Raw genomic sequence first — 22,133 nt, forward strand, 5'->3', positions numbered from 1 at the left:
GAACATAATCCACTAATCTAAATTTGAAACTTTTATCTAATTATGATGTCTTAGGTTCACAAAGCAACACATGCTTCAAGGTGCTGTACTCCTTAAAGCCTGTTTTATCAGAGACTAGTATTGCAACCCCTGCTTTTTTTTTTTTTTTTTTTTTTTGCCTTTTCTTGTTTTGCCCCTCTTTGAAGGCCCAGCTCATGTATGTAGCCTTCTCCTGTCAATTAAATCTAGGCAAGATACTCAATTGCCTGGGTTATCAAGTTGCCCTGTGCTCCTTATTCTGATTCCCCATCGTCCCATTGGAGCTTGTGTCCTTTTTACTAGTTGTGTATGCCTCTCATCTTGCTGGAGCTCTTTGAGATCAGGGACTGTGACTCTTTCACCTAAACATGGAAGGATGTGATTTTCTGTTTTCTTCCCGAACTTGGTTCCTGCCCACTCCTATTTCTTATGGGAAAAGAGATTTTAGAAGAATATTGGGTATTCCAGATTTCTATAGAGAATGATTTTTTTCTTATTTTTAAATTTTTTAAGGTACATAGTACGTATATATATACATATTTGTGGGGTACATGAATTGTTTTGATACAGACATGCAATATGAAACAAGCTCATCATGGTGAAAGGGGTACTCATCTCCTCAAGCATTTGTCCTTTGAGTTACAAACAATCCAATTACACTCTTTAGGTTATTTTAAAAATGTACAGTTTATTGACTGTAGTCACCCTATTGTGCCATCAAATATGTCTTATTCATTCTTTCTATGCCCACTAACCATTCTTATTAACAAAGCAGAGGCTTAAAGATGCTCCTCACTAAAGTTTACCTATTGCCATCCAAATTGGAACCAGGGTGAATCCTAACAATCTCAATTATAAATAATAGGTTCAAGGTTAAGCTAGAGCCTTTGAAGAAGTGAAGAGGAGTAGAAGCTGAAAGAAGAAAAGGGAGCAGGAAATAAGGAGCATTTGGGCCCTATCTATGGTTATGGCTAAAAGGACTGACAGAGTTTGGCTCTTAAAAGGACTGACAGAGTTTGGCTCTGTGTCTCCACACAAATTTCATCTCCAATTGTAATCTGCACGTATCGAGGGAGGGACCTGTAATCCCCAGGTTTCAAGGGAGGGAACTGTAATCCCCATGTGTGGAGGGAGGGAGCTGTAATCCCCACATATCGAGTAAGGGGGGTGAATGGATCATGGGGCGGTTCCCCCATGCTGTTTTTGTGATAGTGAGGGAGTTCTCATGAGATCTGATGGTTTTAAAAATGGCAGTTTTTTTCCTGCTCTCTCACTTCCCTTCTGCCACCTTGTGAAGAAGGTGCCTGCTTCCCCTTTGCCTTCCACTATGATTGTAAATTTCCTGAGGCCTCCCCAGCCATGTGGAACTGTGGTCAATTAAACCTCTTTTCTTTATAAATTACTCAGTCTTGGCCGGGCGCAGTGGCTCATGCCTGTAATCCCAGTACTTTGGGAGGCTGAGGTGGGCGGATCACCTGAGGTCAGGAGTTCAAGACCAGCCTGGCCAACATGGTGAAACCCCGTCTCTACTAAAAATACAAAAATTAGCTGGGTGTGGTGGTGGGTGCCTGTAATCCCAGCTACTCCAGACGCTGAGGCAGGAGAATAGCTTGAATCCAGGAGGCGGAGGTTGCAGTGAGCCGAGATCATGCCATTGCACTCCAGCCTGGGCGACAAGAGCAAAACTCCATCTCAAGTAAGTAAGTAAGTAAGTAAGTAAGTAAATAAATAAATAAATAACTCGGCTTCTGATATTTCTTTATAGCAGTGTCAAAATGGACTAATACAAGGACTGAATATAGTCTCAGCAGGCAAAATAAAATTATCAGTACTCTCATTTGGGACCTTGTTACATGAGATTATATCCTGTCTGGTTATAGATTATATCTGTAAACCCTTTGAAAATAGTATGGGGCAAAAGAGCAGAGTTTAATAGATAGATATGGATAGAGAGCCAGAGAGCCAGAGAGATACATGCTGTAGGCACTTTGTACCTAACAGTTGTGCAATATAAATATTTGACAAATTCAATGGCTTGCAATTCCTGAAAAAAAAATTGCAAACATCATTTCATCCTGAGTTCATCCTCAGTCAAGTGAGCATTACAGAGTGGCTTAGTGTAATCCTCTGCTTGAGATCAGCAGATTCATTAGCTCAGACAGGTGGAAAAGAGTAAATACATGAGCTGCTAGACTGCAGCAAAAGCCTGCTTCTCTTGTTCTCGCTCGGTGGACCCTGGCACACTGGCTTTCTGCTCAGAGTCCCTGTGTTTGAGGGATGGCTTAGTATAGCTCAGCTGCAACATGATGACACTTGCCTAGGATAAAGGAAGATGGAAAGGAAGATGGAGCCACTGAGCTTGCAGTGGGTGGGACATGACAAGTATAGCTGTATTTATTTGGACTGAAAATCACAGCTGGAAGGTGACTTGGACTATGTACCCATATACATCGTCGTGGGCTGCAAATCGCCACAAACTTTTAGACAATACTTTGGTAATATTTGTTAAAAGTACAAATGCATAACTTTTCAGCAAGCAGTTAATCTTTTTTAAAGAATACATCCTATAGAACTAATAGCACCAATGCAGTTGTGTGCACAATGATGAGTATGTAGCTATTAAAAAGAATGAGTTATTTACATAATGACCTGAATGATGTATGTTATACTGAGCTTAAATGCATATGCCTGAGATATACACACACAAACACACACACACATGCTCTCTCTCTTATGGACACACACACACACACACATATATGTGTGTGTGTATATATATATATGAATTTTTTCATTATCAAAGACTGCAATAACTATATATGTATTTATGCATATTCTTATAAGCATAAAGGAAGGTATAGAAGGAACTTTCTAAAACCAGATTAGCTGTAACATCTCTGGCATTTATACATAGATAGTTCTTCCCAGTCCCAGAGAAAAAGAACTGAATCTCAAAGTGGTTATGAACATTTTCCACAGTAATAAAACTGGAAAGAAGAGGAGATGGAGCTAAAATACAGATAAATCTGTCTGAACTACACTGCTTCCTATAAGTTACACTTTTATTATTATGTGTGTGTGTGTGTGTGTATTGTGTAGATACTTGTGAAATGGTAAAATGGCTCATTTTATACTTTGTAGAAAGAGGTTGCCTTTAGATTTGGAAAATCTCAGCCTAAGTCCTTGCTGTGTCCTTTATCTCTTTGATTCGAGCTACTCACTTAACATTTCTTTGTCTTTTCTTTCTTTTTTTTCTTTTTTTTTCTTTTTTTTTGAGATGGAGTCTCACTGTCACCCAGGCTGGAGTACAATGGTGTGATCTCAGCTCACTGCAACCTCTGCCTCCCAGGTTCGAGCGATTCTCGTGCTTCAGTCTCCCAAACAGCTGGGACTACAGGTGTGCACCACCACGCTCGGCTAATTTTTTTGTATTTTTGGTAGAGATGGGATTTCACCATGTTGGCCAGGCTGGTCTCGAACTCCTGACCTCAGGTGATACGCTGATCTTGGCCTCCCCAAGTGCTGGGATTACAGCCATGAGCCACTGTGACCGGCCTTCACTTAACATTTTTAAGCCATTGTTCCCTCAATTCTGAAAAGGGAATAATTCCAGCCCACATCTCCTTACAAAATTGTTGTTAGAGTTAAATAAGATAATACAATACATATAAAATAGACTAGGCTATAAGCTTCATGTAATCAGGGGCTATCCATGTTTCTGTTATCATTGTGTATCCAGCACACAACACAGTGCTTAGAATAGAACAACTGCTTCATAGTCCTTTTTTAAAAAATGTAAAGTTTACTGAAGTATAATTTCCATGTAATAAAATTCACAAAATTTAAATGTAAAGCAAACATGTATACTTTTTTTTTTTTTTTTTTGAGACGGAGTCTTGCTCTGTTGCCAGGCTGGAATGCAGTGGTGTGATCTTGGCTCACTGCAACCTCTGCCTCCTGGGTTCAAGTGATTCCCCTGCCTCAGCCTCCCGAGTGGCCGGGACTACAGGCATGCGCCACCATGCCCAGTTAATTTTTGTATTTTAGTAGAGACGGGATTTCACCAGGTTAGCCAGGATGATCTCAATCTCCTGACCTTGTGATCTGCCCGTCTCTGCCTCCCGAAGTGCTGGGATTACAGGTGTGAGGCGCTGTGCCCAGCCACATGTAACATTTTATAACAACTGCTTGATTAAGGTAGAGAACACTACCATCACCCAGGAAAAGTTCATGATGCCTGCCTCACCTGGTAAACACTGATCTGATTTCTATCACTAAAGAATAGTTTGCCCTATTCCAGAATTTTATATATTATCTTTTGAAGAACATAGGTTTTAATTCTGAGAAAGTCTAATTTATATATTTTTGATTTATTAATTGTTAATGCTTTAAACATATTAATTTTTGGTGCTATTTTGTAGTAAGAAATAATTGTTTACACCAAATTAACAAAGATACTGTCCTGCTTTCTTCTGGATGTTTTATAATTTTAGCTTTTACATTTTGGTCTATGATACAAGTTTAAATGTTTTGAATCATGTAACATAAGGGTCACATTAATGTGTGTTTCTGTGTGTGTGTGTGTTTATATGTCTGTTTATACTGGCTGTAGTCCCAGCCAGTTGTTTCAGTACAAGTTTTTGAGGAGACTACTCTTTATTTACTGGATTGTTTTGACACCTTTGTCAAAAATCAATTGATCAAAATTAGAAAAATGCAAATCAAAACTACAAGGAGATGCCACTTCATACCCACTATGATGGCTATAATAAAAAAAGACAATAACTATTTTTTTTGTGGGGAAAATGGACTCTTCATACACAACTTGTAAGAGTATAAAATGATGCAGCTGCTTTGGAAAACAGTTTGGAAGTTCTCCAGATGTCAAGCATTAAGTTACCATTTGACCAAGCGATTACATTCTAGATACAGACCCAAGAGAAATGAAAACATACATCCACAGGGAAATTTATACATGCATGTTCACAGCATCAATATTCATAATAGCCAAGTGAAAACAATCCAGATGTCCAACAATTAATAAAGGGATAAATAAAATGTGGTACATTCCATACAATGGAATATTATTTGGCCATAAAAAAGGAATGAAGTACTGATACATGCCCAATACAGATGAACCTTGAAAACACTATGCTAAGCAAAAAAAGCCAGTCACAAAAGAAGACCACATATTGCATGATTCCATTTATATGAAATATTCAGAATAGACAACTCTGTGCCAACAGAAAGTAGATTAGTGGTTGCTTAGGGTTGGAGCAGATGTTTAAGGAAAAAGAAGACAGACTTTTAATCCTGTGGGGTTTCTCCTTGGAGTGATAAAAATATTCTAAAGTTGATTGTGTTGACTGTTACACAACTCTGTGAATATACTAAAAATAATTTAATTGTACAATTTAAGTAGATAAATTGTAGGATGTGACTTGTTTATAGTACTCCAGTAAAGAGTTTATAAAAATTATGTATAATTAATTAATTATAAAACTACAGTATTCAAGACACGATGCTGTAAACATAAAGACAGATACATAGATAAATGAAGCAAAACTGTATTTCTGGTTTATCTATTTTTATTTATCCATATCTATCTTTATATTTATACCATTGTGTCTTGGATACTGTGGTTTTGTGATGACTAATGGAAATAGGGAATGTAAGCACTTCAACTTTGATTTTTCCCCAAAATATTTTTGGCTATTTTAGATCCTTTATAATGTGCCATATAAATATTCTGAACTCAGTCTGGAAATTTCTACAAAAATGCTTGCTGCGATTTTCAGTGAGATTTCATGTGGGAAGAATGGGCATCTTAATAATATTGAATCTTTCAATTTGTAAATGAGAGACATCTCTTCATTTATGTAGACTTTTTAATAGTTCTCTCAGCAATGACTCTTTCCCACTAGTTTTCTGTTTTTAGTATAGAGGATTTTAATGTTTTTGGTGAAATTCATTTTTTATTATAATTTTTTTTGTTTTCCAATCATTTTTTGCTAGAATATAGAAACATGAATGGCATTTGTATATTTACTTTATATCCTGCAATCTTTTTACAAGGGGACTTCAAAAAGTTCATGGAAACTATTATGAAAAACATAAGCATGAATTTCAAATTATTTTTGCACCAAAATAAATTTGGACTAACTTGTTACAACACATCTGAACAGGATCTAGCTTGAGGCACTAAGAAGGATAAGACATCAGTTTCAAAAGAGCTCCTATCAGAGCAATATGAATTCTGCTCAAATTGAAGCAAGGACAAACATCAACTTTATGGTGAATCTTGAATGGAATAATGGTGAAACCATTGATCTTCTACAAAAAAATGGAGACAATGTCCCAAATAAATTAGCAGTCTAGAAATGGATAACTTATTTTAAGAAGGGACAAAATAATGTTGAAGCCAAAGCCCACAGCAGCAGACCATCAACATCAAGTTATGAGAAAAAAATTAATATTGTTTGTGCTCTAGTTAAAGAGGACTGATAGTTAACAGCACTAACTATAGCCAACACCACAGACATGTCTGTTGGCTCAGCTTAAACAATTCTGACTGAAAAATTAAAGTTGATCAAACTTTCCACATTACAGGTGCCAAAATTGTTGTGCCCACATTAGCTGAAGACAAGAGCAGAGCTTTCAATTGAAATTATATACAAGTGAGGACAAGATCCTGAAACATTTCTGAAACCATGCAATGGGCTCTCCTTGCCCGCTGCCTAGACAGAGCTGATTTATCAAGACAAAGGAATTGAAATAGAGAGTTTAAGTCTCCCAGAGCTGGCTGTAAGAGAGACTGGATTTTTATTATTACTCTGATCAGTCTCCCAAAAAATTCACAGATTGGGGTTTTTAAGGATAATTTAGTGAGTAGGGGTTTGGAAAGTGGGCAATACTGATTGGTCAGGCCAAAGATGAAATTGTAGGGAGTCAAAGCTATCCTCTTGCACTGGGTCAGTTCCTGTGTTGGGACCACAGATCAGATGAGCCAGTTTATCAATCTATCTGGGTGGTGTCAGCTGGTGCACTGGAACACAGGGTCTGCAAAATATCTCAACCATTGACATCAAAATTTTACAACAGTGACTCCTAAATCATAATTTCTAATCTTGTGACTAATTTGTTAGTCCTGCAAAGGTGGTCTAGGCCCCAGTCAAAAAGGGGTTTTGTTTTGGGAAAGGGCTGTTACCATCTTTGTTTCAATGTTAAACTATAAACTAAGTTCTTCCTAAAGTTAGTTAGATCTATGCCCATGAATGAAAAAGTGCAATTTGGAGGTTAGAAGCAAGATGGAGTCAGTTAGGTGAGGTCTCTTTCACTATCATAATTTCCTCAGTTATAATTTTTGCAAAGAAGGTTTCATTTCTTTGAAGACTTGTAACAGCAGATGAAACACGGCTTTACCAGTACAATCCTGAAGACAAAGCACAATCAAAGCAATGGCTTCCAAAAAGTGGAAGTGGCTCAGTCAAAGCAAAAGCAGACAGGTCAAGACCAAAGGTAATGACAACCATTTGGGGGGATGCTCAAGGCAATTTGCTTGTTGACTTTCAGGAGGGCCGAAGAATGATAACATCTGCTTATTATGAGAGTGTTTTGAGAAAGTTACCCAAGCTTTAGCAGAAAAGCGCCCAGGAAAGCTTCACTGGAGCATTCTTCTGCACCACAACAATGGTCCTGTTCACTTCTCTTATGAAATAAGGGTAATTTTGTGAGAGTTTCTATGAGAAATAATTAGACATACACCTTACAGTCTTGATTCGGCTCCTTCTGACTTCTTTTTCTTCCTAGTCTTAAAAAAATCTTTAAAGAGCACCAATTTTTCTTCAGTTGATAACGTAAAAGAGACTCTTTCGACATGGTTAAATTCCTAGGACCGTCAGTTCTTTGGGAATGAACTAAATGGCTGGTATCGTCGCTTAATCAAGTGTCTTGGCCTTGATGCAGCTTATGTTAAAAATAAAGTTTATTATTTTTATTTTTATCTTTTAATTTCATTTTTCCATGAACTTCTAGACATCTCCCTATAGCTTCATTTACTAAGTCTAGCAATTTTTTGGTGTGTTCCTTATGATATACTATTCAGACAGTTATGTTTTGCTTTCTATTTTCCAATCTTTATGCACTTCATTCCTTTTTTGTATTATTGCAATGGATAATACAATACTGAATACAAATTTTAAGAGTGAACATACTTTTCTTGTTTCCAATTTTAGAGAGAAATAATTTGGTCTTTAACCATTATGTACAATGTTGTCTGTAGGATTTTTTTATAGATGCTCTTTAACAAGCTAATAAAATTTTATTCTACTTACAGTTTACCAAGAGGTTTTATTTATTTTTTTAAGGAATGGTGTTAGACTTCATCAAATGCTATTCTTTTTCTATTAACATGATCATGTAACTTTCTATTCAATTAGTGTGGTGGCTTATAATAATTGATTTTTGAATGCTAAATCAAGCTTGCATGTATGGGATAAACCCTGCCTGATCATAATATATGTTCCTTTTTATGTACTCCTAGATTTAATTCTCTAACATACTCTTAAAGATTTTTGCATCTATTTTTATGAGAGATATTGATCAAAAAGTTTCTTGGAATTTTTTCTTTGGAGTCAGATTTTAATAGCATGATTACACTGGCCTTGTTCAACAAGGGTGGAAGTGTTCTTGATTTCCTAAAAGTGTTTGTGTATTGGTCTTATTTCTTCCTTGAATGTTTGATACTCACCATGATGCTGATTAGCAATTTTTTTCCAAATTGATTTTCTCTTTTGCTTGCCTCTTTTCTGTTCTGTTGATTTCTGCTCTTATCTTGAACATTTCTTGTGTTTTCTTTGCTCTTTAAGCTTCTTAAGCTTCAAGCTTCTTAAATTGGAGAGCAACATATAGTGCTTGATTTCAGTCTTTCGCTTTTTCTTAAATATTTAATTAGATTTATAAAATTCCCTCTTGCAATGACTTAAACTGAATTACAAAGATTTTAGTGTTGTTTTTTCATTAGCATGCAATTCAAAATATTTTCTAATTTCTTTAGTAATTTATTCTTGGATTCTGGGTTATTTAGATGCATATTATTTAATTTTCAAATATTTGAGAATTGTCTGAATACCTTATTGTTACCGATTTCAAATTCAATTCTGTTGTATTCATAGTATATACTTTGTAAGATTTTAATATCAATAAAAATAAATTTAAAATAAATAAATGAAAATATAAAGATTTTAATTTCTTGAAATGTACTGAGACTTTTTTTGCTTCTCTTTCCCAACATGGTCTAATTTTTTGAACATCCCATCTGTACTTGGTCAGTGAAGTAAGGGTAATTTATAGAGTGATTTAGATTATATATATTTTTACTGATTTTTTTTCTACCCTGTTCTTCCCTTACTGAGAGTGGGATGCTAAAATCCCTGGCTATTCTTCTATATTTGCTTATTTCTCACTCTAAGAAATAAGTCTGTGCTTCATGCACTGGGTGCTTAGTTATTATAAGCATACGTGTTTTTGATTGATATGTCTTCCCAGTAAATTGTTTCTTCCACCATTATATAATCTCCTCCCTTATCTCTCATAAAACTCCTTATCTTGATGTCTCTTTTAATTTGGAGTTAAAATGGTCACATGTATCTTCATATGCTTACTCTATGTACCCTGTATCCTTTTAATCTCTTTATTTTCTTTTCTTTTTTTTTCTTAGAAATTCAAACGTATTTATTTTACTTCTTCATTTTAGGTAAAGATGCTTGAGTTAAGCATAGTTTCAGCTTAAGGCACGTTATCACCATTAGTTTGTGAAAGTCTCTTCTCTTCTTTCTATGTATTCCCTAGTAGGCCTATTCCTCCCTCCTTCAATTGGCAGCCATTTTGCTGTTCTTTAATAGTATATCATTTTTTAGGTAAGTTCTTGCAAAATGTGTATTATTGTTCTGTATGCATATGTATTTTTAATTTACATGAATGAAACTATACCTCTGTTTTTCTTATTTTCTTCACTGTGTTGTTTTTAAGATATATCCATATTTCTGTATGTACATGTAGTCCATTACTTATTGCAGCATGGTGTCCTGTGGCACGTATCTACCACAATTTACCTCTTCACTACATTCATACCGTAAATTATACATTGCTTCATGCCATACACACCATACATCTTCACTCTTCAGTAACAGACCCTACAATTGCCTTCAAATTATAACTATTCCACACATAACACTATAAACAACCTCATAGTGCTCTTTTCAGAATAGTGGTTCCCACCCCAGGGCCACAAACCAATACTGGTCTGTGGCCTGTTAGGAACTGGGCAGCATGGCAGGAGATGAGCAGTGGGCAAGCCAGCCAAGTGCTCACACTGCTGTCTGAGCTCCGCCTCCCGTCAGATCAGCAGTGGCATTAGAGTCTAATAGGAGCACAAACCCTAATGTGAATTGCGCATGCAAGGGATCTAGTTTGCCCACTCCTTATGAGACTCCAATACCTGACGATCTGTCACTATCTCTTATCACCTCCAGATGGGACCATCTAGTTACAGGAAAACAAGCTCACCAATTCTACGTTACGGTGAGTTGTACAATTATTTCATTATATATTACAGAGTAGTAATAATATAAATACAGTGCACAATACATATAATGCACTTGAGTCATCCTGAAACCATCCCTCCACAACCTGGTGTATGGAAAAATTGTCTTCCAGAAAACCAGTGCCTGGTGCCAAAAGGTTGGAGACTGCTGTTTTAGAATATGTGTAAGACTTTCTTAAGATAAATAGTTAAGAATGTAATCGTTGAGCCAAGGAGTTTCACTATACTTAATTTGATCAAGTATTGTTACATTAGCTTCAGAATACCTCTATTAATCCTTACATCCTTCAATAGGGTATGAGGATTAACATAGCCCCACATCTTTGCCAATTCTTGACATTATCCTATTTTTAAATTTTTGCTGATTGAATAAATTTTTTTAAATGTTATTGCATTCTTATTTAAATTTATATTTATTTGATGACTAATACATTTGAGCATCTCTGCATGCACATTTTAGTCTCTTGGGTTTTTATATCTGTAAATTTACTTTTTCTGTAATTTGCCCATTGTTCCATTGATGTTGACTCACTCAAGTTCCTTGTATATCTTAGATAATCATCCTTTGTTTGTTTTAGATATTTCAAGTATCACTTCCAAATCTGTCTTTTGTCTCTTAACTTTGTCCATATTGTTCTTTGTTGAACAGAAATCATTAATTTAATTTTATATCAGATTCACTGAGATTTTATTCACATACAGCAAAATGCACTAGAGATATATGGTTCTATGACTTTGGACACATGTATACAGGCATGTATCAATCAAGATGTAAAATAGTTCTGTCATCCCAAAACTTTCTCTCAGGAATCTTTGTTGACAATCTTCCCGTCTCCAACTCTGGCAATCAAAAGTCTAATTTCTGTACCAGCAGTTTTGCAGTGACCAAACTGTTGTATTAACAGAATTTTAGAATAAAATGTTTTAAGGATTATCCACATTACTAAATGTATCATCACTTTTTTACTTTTTATTTCTAAATAGCATTTCATTGTTCAGATATATCACAGTTTGTTTGTTTATTCACCAATTGATGAACATTTTCAAGGTCTATTTAAAGGCTAAAGCCAGCCGGGCGTGGTGGCTCACACCTGTAATCGCAGCACTTTGGGAGGCCGAGGTGGGCGGATCACTAAGTCAAGAGATTGAGTCCATCCTGGCCAACATGGTGAAATCCCATCTCTACTAAAAATATGAAAAAAAATTAGCTGGGTATGGTGGCATGTGCCTGTAATCCCAGCCACTCGGGAGGCTGTGGCAAGAGAATTGCTTGAACCCAGGAAGTAGAGGTAGCAGTGAGCTGAGATCGTACCACTGCACTCCAGTCTAGGTGACAGAGCAAGACTCCGTATCCAAAAAAAAAAAAAAAAAAATAGCTAAAGCCATACTTTAGCCAAGCACGGTGGCTCATGTCTGTAATCCCAACACTTTGGGAGGCTGAGTTGGTTGGATCATTTGAAGTGAGGAGCTCAAGACCAGCCTGACCAATATGGTGAAATTCCGTCTCTACTAAAAATACAAAAATTAGCTGGGCTTAGTGGTGGGCACCTGTAGTCCCAGTCACTCGGGAGGCTAGGACAGGATAATTGCTTGAACCCAGGAGGTGGAGGTTGCACTGAGCCGAGATTGTGCCACTGCACTCTAGCCTGGGCAACAAAGTCAGATTCCATCTCAAAAAAGAAAAAAAAAAAAAAGTCCATACATTAATTTTTATGTGCCTCACATCTGGCCCTTTCTCACTTCCTAACTCACTCTCTTTCCCCACCCCCAGCCCTGCTCATTTCCTACTTTGCTTACCACTTCCTGTTTCTTGCTTCTCATTCATATACCCCACACTGCAAAGTAATGATGCTACCACACTGTAATTGTATGTGTGACCTCCAGTCCTTTGTGCAATTGTCATCATACCCTTTACTTCTAAATATTGTACATCATATTTTTGCTTTAAATAGCTGGCTGTATTTTAAATAAATTATAAGTTGAAAAACACTTTTAAAAATATTTGTCTATTTTAAAAATGATTTCTAGTGCACCTTATTCCTTCCTGTAGATTCAATTTTCCATCTTTCTCTTTTGCCTGGGTATCGATTTATCTTTTGCTTTCAGACATCCTATAACATTTCTTATAGTGCATAGCTATTGGTGACAAAGTATCTGTACTTTTATTTATCTTAAATTATCTGTATTTCACCCTAATGTTTGAAAAAAAAAATTTTTTTAGATATAGAATTCTGTGTTGAAAGTTTAAAACATTATTTTCATCACTACAAAGATATTATTTCATTATCTTCTTTTATCAATTGTTTCTGATAAGAAAGTCTGTATTCATTCCATTCCTGTTCCTATGGACATGATATATCTGAGACTTTTGTGGTGCGGTAGGAGGTTAGTGGTCCTTACTGCCTTGAAGAATTTCCCTTTATCTTTGGTTTTCAGGAGTTTCACTATTATATGCTTAGGTATGGTTCTCTCTTTATCCTGCTTGAATTTTGCTAAAGATTCTTGAACCAGTAAGTCAGACTTTTTGTTTATTTGTTTGTCTGATTTTTCATCAACATTTTGAACACTTCAAACATTATTTCTTCATCTATTTTCTACTCCAGTTTTTCTTTTTTATTTCAGGTGATGATTCCCATTATCTCACAGGTCTCTCAGGCTCTGTTAATTTCTCTCCCAAATTTTTATTGCTATTTTCCAAATTGGATAAGTTCTATTAATCTGTCCTTAGATTTACTGACATTTTTCTTCATTTCCCAATCTGATCTTAAGTTCCTACAGTGAATTTTTCATTTTAGTTATTTTGCTTTAGGTTTTCCAAATTTCCATTTGCATCTTTTTACTATAATTTTATTTTTCTTTTCTGATGAAGTACCCTCTCTTTGTTAAGACCACATTTTACTTTCATTCTTGAATGTATTTATGATAATAATAATGCTTTATATTCTGTCTTCCAATTCCACCATGGACCATCAGGTTCAATTTCTGTTGACTTCTTTTCTTTATCAGGAATCATAGCTTTTTGTTTTTGTTTTTCATTTATTTTTATTTTATTTTTTTACATTTTGGAAAGTCTAGATTTTTATATTTTTCCCCTGGAGAATGTTGACCCTTTTTTTAGCAGTCAGTTCAATTACTACCTGATCATCTTAAACTTATATAGGCTTGGCTTCATACTTTGTAAGTGGGAATTTGTGTACAGTGTTTCTCAAATGATTCAGTACTGTTGAGGCTCAAATTCCTAGAAGATTGTTTTAGGACTTGTTTTATGATTTGTAAAAATGAGTGTAGGATAGGTTTTATTCTAGGGCATGACAGAAAGGTCTAGTCGTGACCTTTCTGTGATCTCTGCTGAGTGGCAGGTATTTTAACAGGGTATGAAGAAGATCTCTTTAGTCTGACAGGGCCTGAATTATAAAGTCTTCCAGCTGGCTCTTCTGTGTGACTGATTATCCTCTAGTATTTTTGATCTCCTATTAACCTCACAGCAGCTGAGACTGGGCAAGCCTTGTGATCTTGACCTGCCTATGTGCATCTCCGTCCTCTTCCAGGGACTTGTGTGAGACCTCCTTGTAGACTCCTCAGCCTTCCTCTCTGCAAAAGTTCCTCCTTTCCCATTCCCTTTTCATCAACTGTTCATGTTACCCACGAGTTCCCCTCAAATCTAATCTTAGAAGTACTACTATATCATTCTTGGAATTGTTTCTGTGCTGCTTTAGGAAATTGTTCCTTGTTAGAGAGCTGGGGGATTGTGGTGATTGCCTCAAGAGTTTTCCTTCTGTTTGAGATTTCATGCTTGTGTTGCCTACTTAAGAACTATTGTCTCATAAATTTTATCCAATTTTCATGTTGTTTAGTTGAGAGGCCTATAGTTTGGTGCCAGTTTAATTATGGTCAGAAACAGAAGTCTCTGCTGCATAAACCTTTATTGAAAGGATAAACTAATAAATCAGTGAAAGAAGTCGATACTTCTATTTATATGACTTACCAGATAATGATGACTTTCTAAATATATAATGCCCTCACCCTGTCCAGCTGACATAATCACCTGAACCTACCTATTCTTGGGGCAAGGGGTAGGCAATTTGATTCCAGAAAGAGATATACCACTTACCTCACTTAAATTATGACTCTATTAAGACTCTTCTGTCAAATGTGGTGTGGAAAGCTCTCATACTTTACAAGTGAAGATTACTTGATCCTAAATATAAGTCTGTAGATGAGACAACAGAACTCAATATGGACCCTGAGGCTGTGTAAAATCTCCACTCTTATCTTGCTGGTGCCACTCTTATCTCATTCCTCTTGTTTAGAACTTTAAGTTGTACCAACTCACCAGTACACTGTGTGATCATCTACCCATTAGATGACACTGGCCCTTCCATGCCCCCAATAGCCACTACCGTTCCTTACTTCTATTCTAGACTTTTCTCCTTTTCTGCATCTTTCTAGTTTTCACTCTTCTAAATATTTAGCTTGATTCCCATTTCCAGACTTTTTTTTTTTTTTCAGTTTTGACCAGGGTTGAACATAAATTAAATCCTTACTGTTAAGGACATTCATGGCTAAAAGGCTAAAAATTAGGGAAATCCTCTTCTTCTTGCTGTCCCTAAATTAATACATATATTCTTTTAATATGGCAGTAAAAAAAGAATAAGAAATTTTCAATAGACATCAGCCAAAAAGTTTTTCTTCACTATGCCCTTTTCTTTGTGTACTTGAAATAATACTACGTAATGATTTCAAAAACCCTTCTTTGTTTTCTAAGCCCTCTTCTGTTACAATTTATCTCCTTATGTTGTTTTAGTTGTTGAAACAAGGAAGATTCCCACCTCTTTTGTCTCCATCAGTCATAGTACAGCTCCATGAACATGACCTGCTTTGCTAGAATTTAAGGTTACCTATATCCCTTTTGAAACCCACAACGATTGATGATTATCCAACTTTTACCTTCTTAATCTGGAAGTTCTTTAATAGAAATGCTATGTATAACCAAGCAATAAATATTTTTATAATATTGAGCAAGAGATATTAAATGTTACTTAACATTAATACCTTTTGCTTTTGCCTTGCTATAATGTATGTTGATTATTTCCAGGGAGTGGGATGGCTCAAGCCTTTCTTCAGGAGTGGGACTAGGGTGAGGCAAGTGAGATACCTAGGGCACAATATTTATAGAGGCTTTCACTCTCAGAATCATGTAAGCACCAATTTTAACCTGGTAACAGCTGATCAAGCCAAGGCCATCTTTTACAATGTGGTGAAAACTTGTCACATAGCAAATAATCCAGTACCTCCACTAACCACCACACTTAATTTAGCACAATTATGTCAATCTGTTTGGATTGTTTCACAAACTCTGCCATCTACCGGCTGGCCAGTACTTTCCTTTCTTCCTTTCTTTTTCCTCCTTTCTTCAATTCTTCCTTTATCTGTTGTCTTTAAAATATCAATTCACACTCAGTTTTATAGCAGGCACTCTTGTAGGTACTGGGAATATAATGGTGAAAAAGATTAATGTCTCTGTTCCCCATGGAAATTGGTCTTTGGGAGAGAGGAATTAAACATGTAAAAACTTTGATTTTAATAATTTCTATAAAAAATAGGATAATATTATTATATTTATTTAATATATTTAGTAGATGAAATTTCACAGATATTTTAATCTGGGTGCTTAATGAAGACCTCTCTGAAAAGATGACTTTAGATGATACTGAATAACTAAAAGTTGTCCTAATGACAATCATTAGGGAAAAGATTTCACAAAGAGAAAACAGTAAGAACACATACCATAAAGCAGGAACAAGTTTTGCAGGTTCAACAGAAGGCACAAAATTCTTGTTTTCTGAAAGTCAGGTGAGTGAGCACAAGACTATTAGGATATGTGGATAGTAGGTGCCAATCATGTAGGGTGCATGCCCAGACAGGGCTCTCCATGCTCCCCTATCAGTTTAGAATTTTACATATGATATTGAAATTATTTTTAGATCTCCCATACTTCTGATACAGGATAGAAGAGTAGAGAGACAGAAGAGATGAGCCAAGTTGAACATCTCGATGATATTGCTTCTCCCATTGTGTGGTGATAGAACTGATTAATAAGACCCTTGCCCTGGATAAATCATCTTATGAGTAAATATATATCTAGAAAACCTGGACATAAAGTTTAAATGCCAATATGTTTAGGTGTTAAATGAATTTGATAGTAGCATATTTTGGAAAAAACTTGATTGTAGTCCAGGGAAGTCAAAGAAAGCCTTGTGATTTGAGGTATATGCTTCAAAGCTAATCAGACTTCTAAGCTGAATAAACATATGATCTCATTTCCCATGTAACTTTCTGCAACTTACTGGAAAATTCCAAGAGTCAGAAATTTTATCTGTAAAATAGGAATATGACACCTGTCAGTCTCAGTTTGAGCAGAGTAGAAATATAAAGGATTTAATTTAGAAAATAAAATGCTCACAAAACCTTTGGAGAAGCTGAAGGAAAAGATTTCATGGTGAGCTTCCAGGAATGATGACTGCCTAATAAACACTACAGAGTAGCTACTGCTACAGTAATAAAGAAACTGGTAATTTGGAAATTGCTATCTGTATTAGTTTTCTACTGTTGCCTAGCAAATTACCACACCTGTAGTGACTTAAAAAGCAACATAATAATTATCTCATGACTTCCATGGAGCAGGAGCTCTAGGTAATCACAGCTGGGGCCTCTTCTCAAGGTCTCACATGTATGCAATCAGAGTGTCTCATTCAAGGCTCTGGGTCCTCTTCCAGGCTCAAGTGGTTGTTTGGTGTGGAGATTGTAGGACCAATTTAGAATTTTGCTCACCACACTGCCTATGTGTTGGATTCAGTACTACACTGCTTTAGCCACAATCCCCTCAAGCAAAATACATCTCATGTGCCCTGTATGCTCACACTCATAATGTTACTGAATGGATGATTTATTCCACCCTTGCTCACCCACTATGGTATTGGTAACAGAAGTATTACACAGCTTTTAAATATACCTGCCAGCAGAAACAAGAGATATGCAACTTTTACTTCCTCTTAAATATCATGCAGATGGCCGGGCATGGTGGCTCACGCCTGCAATCCTAGGACTTTGGGAGGCTGAGGCGGGCGGATCATGAGGTCAGGAGATTGAGACCATCCTGGTTAACACGGTGAAACCCCGTCTCTATTAAAAAAATAAAAGTACCAAAAAATTAGCCGGGTGTGGTGGCGGGTGCCTGTAGTCCCAGCTACTCGGAAGGCTGAGGCAGAACGGTATGAACATGGGAGGCAGAGCTTTCAGTGAGCCGAGATCGTGCCACTGCACTCCTGCACTCCAGCCTGGGTGACAGAGTGAGACTCCGTCTCAAAAAACAAAACAAAACAAAACAAAACATCATGCAGATGTATTGTTCTGAAGGACTTTAGAAGATATCCAAAGTAGTAAGGTAATCTAGGAAACTGAGAATTTAACTTTCCATCTTTCTGTTTACAGTAAGGAACAGTATAAGGATGATGGAATAAAACTGATCCAGCCAGTTTACAATCTTTACCTACTTTTCACAGGGCTATGGGGAATAGTATATGAATAACCCAGGAATTAGTATCCAGTGCCTTGGCTGGCAGTGTGCAATGAGTAAATGTTGGGTCACTTCTCATTTCATAAGACTTGACTTAAGATGACACATCAAAGACAGGTAGAAATCATAATTCTACTTCTGTTAACTAAACTTCATTGAATGCTTACTTCGTGGTTGGTATTTTTCCTGTATTTAATATCCATTAGCTCATTTGATTCTCACAATAAATCTATAAATTAGGTACTATTCTTCATGAGACATGAAGAGCTTAAGCAATTTGCTCAAGTTCACAGATCAGAGTCAAGATATGAGTGGAGGCAGTCTGGTGCCTGAATTCATGAATGAACTACCTACCACCCATAGAGACTTCCTTAGATTACAAGAGAATTGCTCTTCTAAGAGTGTGACATAATGAAGTCTAACAATAGTTCAATAATAGGCAATCAACCCAGAAGTTTTGATTCATGTTTGTATCAGGGCCTACATGGTACAGTGCCAGGAATCTTTTATACCCATTTCCTGGGTGGCATTTTAGGTAGCAACCCTAATATAAAGACTTCTCAAATCAGAACATCTCGTTGTGAGTCCTTAGGCTCACAGATGTGGTGCACTCTAGATATAGTCAAGGTAAAATCACTTGCTCTTCCATGGATTCCAATACCTGCTTGCCATCTCTATATTTTTCTCGGCTGTGTTTCTCCTTTGAGAAAAACTTCATTATTCATATCTCCAATTTTACTAAACATCATTTAATATAGAAAATAGGTGGTAGAACATTGTGTCAGAGCAAGTTCTTTTCATTCACTTATTTGCATATATAGTCAATTCCTCATTCATTAGATAAGGAATACATGAGGACAAAATCAATACCAAGATTTCAAAGATTAGTAATAAGGTACATTTCACAAGGACAGGCATGCACATAATACAACAGAGCAGGGTGTGCCTATGTGTCTATTAGATTGTACAACATTTTACTGAGAAATTTACCCTGTCTATATGATGCATTGACTAAACCCTTGTCAATTATCTAAGTCCAGGAAATTAATTTAGATGTCATTGTATTATTCCCCTTCATAAATGAAGAAGCTGAGACCCAGAAAAGTTAAGGAAATTTTACCTTTTACTTTTTTGTCTTTGGACCAGGCTCACAGTAATAAAGTGGGGGTTGAAATTTTGGAATGCTAAACTCTGTGGTCTTGAGTATATGACTCACCTTCCCACTATGTTAAATATAAATGTCAGTCTTCTAAGCATTGGTCTCAATACTGCATGTACTTTGCAAAATATAAAGTGTTGTACAATGTATGACTTAAATGTGGGTATTGCATGTTCCTACTTGTCTGCCTTTAAAGGAATCTTTGTTTCTGGGAAAAATGGAATGGATTAGATATTCTTAAAGAGTACATTGCTGTTTAGGACTAGCCAGTGTTTTTCTTCTTTTTTTGCTTATAGCACCTGGATTAGTCTATTCTCACACTGCTATAAAGCATTACCTGAGACTGGGTAATTAATAAAGAAAAGAGATTTAATTGGCTCATGGTTCTACAGGCTGTACAGGAATCATGGCTGGGGAGGTCTCAGGAAGCTTACAATCATGGTGGAAGGTGAAGGGGAAGCAAGCACATATTCACATGGCTGGGAGGAGAGAGTGTGAAGTGGGAAGTGCTACTTTTAAACAACCAGATCTCATGAAAACTCACTAACTATGACAAGAACAGCAAGGAGAAAATCTGGCCGATGATCAAATCGTCTTCCACAGGTCCCTCCCCCAACATTGGGGAATACAATTCAACACAAGATTTGGGTGGGGATACAGAGCCAAACCATAAATGATATGAATGCTCCCATGGCCCCTCCCAAATCTCATGACCTTCTCACATTTTAAAACAAATTATGCTTTCCCAAAAGTCCCCCAAAGGCTTAACTCAATCAAACATTAACTCAAAAGTCCACATCCAAAGTCTCACCTGAGACAAGGCAAGTCCTTTCTGCCTATGAACATGTAAAATAAAAAACAAGTTAGTTACTTCCAAGATATGATGGGGGTACAGGCATTGGGTAAATGCACCCATTCCAAAATGGAGAAATTGGCCTAAACAAAGGGGCTAGTGGCTCCATGCAAGTCTGAAACCCAGCAGGGCAGTCATTAAATTTTAAAGCTCTAAAATAATCTCCTTTGACTCCATGTCTCACATCCAGGCCACAGTGATGTAAAGGGTGGGCTCCTAAGGTCTTGGGCAGCTCTGGCCCTATGACTCCTTAGGGTACAGCCCTCATGGCTACTTTAATGGGCTGGCATTGAGTGTCTATGGCTTATTAAGCTGTGCAGTGCAAGCTGCCTGTGGATCTACCATACTGGGGTTTGGAAGATTGTGACCCTCTTTTAACAGCTCCACTAGGCAGTGCTCCAGTGGGGACTCTGTGCGGGGTCTCTGACCCCACATTTCCCCTCTGCAACTGCCCTAGTAGGCAGAGATTCTCCATTAGAGCTCTGCCCCTGTAACAGACTTCTGCCTGGACATCCAGGCATTTCCATACATCCTCTGAAATCTAAGGGGAAGCTCCCAAGCCTTAGCTCTTGCCTTCTGTGTAGTCACAGGCCCAACATCACATGGAAGCTGCAAAGGCTTGGGGCTTACACCCTCTGAAACAATGGCCCAAGTTGTAACTTGGCCCCTTTTAGCCATGGCTGGAGCTGGAGTTGCTGGGACACAGGGCACCATGTCCCAAGCCTTCAGAGAGCAGTGGGGCCTTGGGCCTGGCCCAGGAAAACATTTTTGCCTCCTAGGCCTCCAGGCCTGTGATGGAAGGGGCTGCCATGATCGTCTCTGAAATGCCCTGGAGGCATTTTCCCCATTGTCTTGGCTATTAACATTCAGACCCTCTTAACACAAATTTCTGCAGCCTCGAATTCCTCCTCAGAAAATAGGTTTTTCTTTTATGCCATATGGCCAGGCTGCAAATTTTCCAAACATTTATGCTCTGTTTTCCTTTTAAATATAAGTTCCAATTTCAAATCATCTCTTTGTGAACACATATGAGTATACGCAAAGCAGCCAGGCCACATCTTCAATGTTTTGCCCCATAGAAATTTTTTCTGCCAGATACCCTAAATCATCTCTGTCAAGTTTAACAATTCCACAGATCTCAAGAGCAGGGGCAAAATGCTGCCAGTTGGTTTAATAAAGCATAGCAAGATTGATTTTTGCTCCAGTTCCCAAAAAGTTCCTCATCTCCATCTGACACCACCTCAGCATGGATGGACTTCACTGTCCATATCACTATTGGCATTTGGTCACAACCATTCAACAAGTCTCTAGGAAGTTCCAAACTTTCTTTCATCTTCCTGCCTTCTTCTGAGCCCTCCAAACTCATCTAACTTCTGCCTGTTACCCAGTTCCAAAGTTGCTTCCACAGTTTCAGGTATTTTTACAGCAGTGTCCCACTTCTCTGGTACCAAATTTCTGTATTAGTTCATTCTCACCCTACTATAAAGAAATACCTGAGACTGGGTAATTTATGAAAAAAAATTAATTGACTCACAGTACGACAGGCTGTATAGGAAGCATGAGTGGGAAGGCCTCAGGAAACTTAAAAATCATGGCGGAAGGTAAAGAGGAAGCAAATGACTTTTTCACATGGTAGAGCAGGAGGAAGAGGGCAAAGGAGGAAGTGCTATACACTTTTAAACACTAGATCTTATGAGAACTCACTATCACAAGAACAGCAAGGGGGAAATCCACCCCCATTGTCCAATTGCCCTCCTACAAGGTCCCTCCCCCAATATAGGGGATTACAATTCAACATGATGTTTGGAAGAGGACACAGAGCAAAACCGTATCAGCACCCTAATTTTACTTTGGAAAATGACTACATCCTCATTTCATGTTCTTCTGGTGGGAATGTCAATCCCTGGATTACAAGTGTTTGCTT

Source organism: Mandrillus leucophaeus, unplaced genomic scaffold, assembly GCF_000951045.1.
Source record: "Mandrillus leucophaeus isolate KB7577 unplaced genomic scaffold, Mleu.le_1.0 Scaffold44, whole genome shotgun sequence".
NCBI classification, from domain to species: Eukaryota; Metazoa; Chordata; class Mammalia; order Primates; family Cercopithecidae; genus Mandrillus; species Mandrillus leucophaeus.